The sequence below is a fragment of the Arachis stenosperma genome, chromosome 4 (assembly GCF_014773155.1).
Source record: "Arachis stenosperma cultivar V10309 chromosome 4, arast.V10309.gnm1.PFL2, whole genome shotgun sequence".
NCBI lineage: Eukaryota > Viridiplantae > Streptophyta > Magnoliopsida > Fabales > Fabaceae > Arachis > Arachis stenosperma.
Window position 1 is genome coordinate 43976797 of NC_080380.1, and position 4324 is coordinate 43981120.

Consider the following 4324-nt stretch of genomic DNA (forward strand, 5'->3'; position numbering starts at 1 on the left):
TAACGCCAGGTTGTTGCCCTTTACTGGCGTTTAACGCCAGTCTGGTGCCCTTTTCTGGCGTTAAACGCCCAGAAAGGTGCCAGACTGGGCGTTAAACGCCCAACTGCTAGGCTGACTGGCGTTTGAACGCCAGCAGCATCTTCCTCCAGGGTGTGCTGTTTTTCTTCCTGTTTTTCATTTTGTTTTTGCTTTTTTCATTGTTTTTGTGACTTCTTATGATCATCAACCTACAAAAAAGATAAAATAACAAAAGAAAATAATTAATTATAAAACATTGGGTTGCCTCCCAACAAGATCTTCTATAGTGTCATTAGCTTGACAGAGGACTCCCATGGAGCCTCAGAAACACTCAGAACCGTGTTGAAACCTCCCAACACCAAACTTAGAGTTTGAATGTGGGGTTTCAACACCAAACTTAGAGTTTGGTTGTGGCCTCCCAACACCAAACTTAGAGTTTGACTGTGGGGGCTCTGTTTGGCTCTGTTTTGAGAGAAGCTCTTCATGCTTCCTCTCCATGATGATAGAGGGATATCCTTGGGCCTTAAACACCATGGATTCTTCATTCACTTGAATGATCAACTCTCCTCTATCAACATCAATCACAGCCTTTGCTGTGGCTAGGAATGGTCTGCCAAGGATGATGGATTCATCCATGCACTTCCCAGTCTCTAGGACTATGAAATCAGTAGGAATGTAATGGTCTTCAATCTTCACCAAAACATTCTCTATAAGTCCATGAGCTTGTTTTCTTGAATTGTCTGCCATCTCTAATGAGATTCTTGCAGCTTGCACCTCAAGGATCCCTAATTTCTCCATTACAGAGAGGGGCATGAGGTTTACACTTGACCCTAAGTCACACAAGGCCTTCTTGAAGGTCATGGTGCCTATGGTACAAGGTATAGAAAACTTCCCAGGATCCTGCCTCTTTTGAGGTAGTTTCTGCCTAGACAAGTCATCCAGTTCTTTGGTGAGCAAGGGAGGTTCATCCTCCCAAGTCTCATTTCCAAATAACTTGTCATTTAGTTTCATGATTGCTCCAAGGTATTTAGCAACTTGCTCTTCAGTAACATACTCATCCTCTTCAGAGGAAGAATACTCATCAGAGCTCATGAATGGCAGAAGTAAGTCCAATGGAATCTCTATGGTCTCATTTTGAGCCTTAGATTCCCATGGTTCCTCATTGGGGAACTCATTAGAGGCCAGTGGACGTCCAGTGAGGTCTTCCTCAGTGGCGTTCACTGCCTCTCCTTCCTCCCAGAATTCGGCCATTTCTATGGCTTTGCACTCTCCTTTTGGATTTTCTTCAGTGTTACTTGGGAGAGTGCTTGGAGGAAGTTCAGTAACTTTCTTGCTCAGCTGACCCACTTGTCCTTCCAGATTTCTGATGGAGGACCTTGTTTCATTCATGAAACTTTGAGTGGTCTTTATTAGATCAGAGACCATGGTTGCTAAGTCAGAATTATTCTGCTTAGAACTCTCTGTCTGTTGCTGAGAAGATGATGGAAAAGGCTTGCCATTGCTAAACCTGTTTCTTCCACCATTATTGTTATTGAAACCTTGTTGAGGTCTCTCTTGATTCTTCCATGAGAGATTTGGGTGATTTCTCCATGAAGAATTATAGGTGTTTCCATAGGGTTCTCCTAGGTAATTCACCTCTTCCATGGAAGGGTTCTCAGGATCATAAGCTTCTTCCTCAGATGAAGCTTCCTTAGTACTGTTTGGTGCATTTTGCATTCCAGACAGACTTTGAGAAATCAAATTGACTTGTTGAGTCAATATCTTATTCTGAGCCAGTATGGCATTCAGAGCATCAATCTCAAGAACTCCTTTCTTCTGACTAGTCCCATTGTTCACAGGATTTCTTTCAGAAGTGTACATGAATTGGTTATTTGCAACCATTTCAATCAGTTCTTGAGCTTCAGTAGGCGTCTTCTTCAGATGAGAGATCCTCCTGCAGAGCTATCCAAGGACATCTTAGATAGTTCAGAGAGACCATCATAGAAAATACCTATGATGCTCCATTCAGAAAGCATGTCAGAAGGACATTTTCTGATTAATTGTTTGTATCTTTCCCAAGCTTCATAGAGGGATTCTCCATCCTTTTGTCTAAAGGTTTGGACTTCCACTCTAAGCTTACTCCATCTTTGTGGTGGAAAGAATTTTGCCAAGAAGGCATTGACTAGCTTTTCCCAAGAGTCCAGGCTTTCTTTAGGTTGAGAATCCAACCATATTCTAGCCCTGTCTCTTACAGCAAAAGGGAATAGCATCAGTCTATAGACCTCAGGGTTAACCCCATTAGTCTTGACTGTGTCACAGATTTGCAAGAATTCAGCTAAAACTGATGAGGATCTTCCATTGGAAGTCCATGGAACTTGCAATTCTGTTGCATTAGAGAAACTAATTGAGGCTTAAGCTCAAAGTTGTTTGCTCCAATGGCAGGGATAGAGATGCTTCTCCCATAAAAATCAGGAGTAGGTGCAGTAAAGTCACCAGCACCTTCCTTGCATTGTTTGCATTGTTGTTGTTTTCTGCTGCCATGTTTTCTTCCTTGAAGAATTCGGTCAGGTCCTCTAAAGAGAGTTGTGCTTTGGCTTCTCTTAGCTTTCTCTTCAGAGTCCTTTCGGGTTCAGGATCAGCTTCAACAAGAATGCCTTTGTCCTTGCTCCTGCTCATATGAAAGAGAAGGGAACAAGAAAATATGGAATCCTCTATGTCACAGTATAGAGATTCCTTTAAGTGTCAGAGGAAAGAGAAATAGAAAGAAGAAGGAGAAGATAAATTCGAACTTTAGTTAGATAAGGTTCGAATTGTGCATTGAGAAGGAGTGGCACTCCATAAATAGAAGGATGTGAGAAGGAGGGAAGAAGATTTTCGAAAATTAATTAAAATACTTTGAAAACATTTTTGAAAAACATCAATTGATTTTCGAAAATCAAAGTGGAAAAGAAACCAAGTGATTTTTGAAAAAGATTTTGAAATTAGAAATTAAAAGATTTGATTGAAAACTGTTTTGAAAAAGATGTGGTTAAAAAGATTTAATTGAAAAGTTATGAGTTTTAAAAAAAAAATGTGATTGAGAAGATATGATTTGAAAACATTTTTAAAAGATATGATTTGAAAACCATTTGAAAAGATGATTTTAAAAATGAATGACTTGCCTAACAAGAAAAGATATGATTTGAAACATTCAAACCTTTCTCAACAGAAAAGGTAACAATCTTGTGATGTTCAATCAAATCATTAATTGTTAGTAAGTATCTTTTAAAAGGAAAGAAATTGATTTTGAAAACAATTGATTGAAAAGATTTGATTTGAAAAAGATTTGATTTTGAAAATTTGAAAAAATTGATTTGAAAACAAAATCTTCCCCTGCACCATCCTGGCGTTAAACGCCCAGAATGGTATACATTCTGGCGTTTAACGCCCAAAATGCACCCTTTTTGGGCGTTAAACGCCCAACCAGGTACCCTGGCTGGCGTTTAAACGCCAGTCTGCCTTCTTCACTGGGCATTTTTGAATGCTCAGCTTTTTCTGTATAATTCCTCTGCAGCATGTTTTGAATCTTCAATCTTTGTATCATTGACTTGAAAGGACACAAATTAAAAATATTTTTGGATTTTTGATAATCAAAATGCAAAAGGAATCAATTAACAATCAAACTTAGCACTATGCAAATGCATATGAGACACACAAAATACTTTAAGTCAATAGAATTCAAAGATCAAAACAAATAAAATATGCATGGATTCGAAAAATATAACAAAAACATGCATTTGACACTAAACTTAAGATGAGACTCTAGACTCAAACAAGAAATATTTTGGGATTTTATGGTTTTGCAAATTTTTTGTATTTTTCGAAATTAAGTGAAAAAAAGGTATCAAAATCTTAATGAGAATTCCAGGAATCAGTGCAATGCTAGTCTAAGGCTCCGGTCCAGGAATTAGACATGGCTTCACAGCCAGCCAAGCTTTCAAGAAAGCTTCGGTCCAAAACACTAGACATGACCAAGGTCAGCCAAGCCTTAGCAAATCACTGCTCCAACAGCAAGATTGATAAATCAACAAGCTCTTGTGGTGATAAGTTGAAACCTCGGTCAATCAGATTAGACATGGCTTCTCAGCCAGCCAGATTTCAACAAATCATCATGAAACTCTAGAATTCACCTTCAAGAATTTCGAAAAAATACCTAATCTAAGCAACAAGATGAACCGTCAGTTGTCCAGCCTAAACAATCCCGGGCAATAACACCAAAAATTTGATGTTGTTGCCGGATCTTGGCTCTGATGTTACCAAAAGCTTGCTCAAAACATGAACAATCCCC

The 4324-nt window shown here is 38.9% G+C and overlaps 1 non-coding gene across 1 annotated transcript; it reads left to right on the top strand.

Moving 5' to 3' along the window:
- The first annotated feature begins 2027 nt into the window (after positions 1 to 2027).
- LOC130978583 (small nucleolar RNA R71) lies at positions 2028 to 2135 on the top strand. The gene has a single exon (XR_009086206.1). It is a non-coding gene; the product is annotated as a small nucleolar RNA R71 (small nucleolar RNA).
- The last annotated feature ends 2189 nt before the right edge of the window (positions 2136 to 4324 follow it).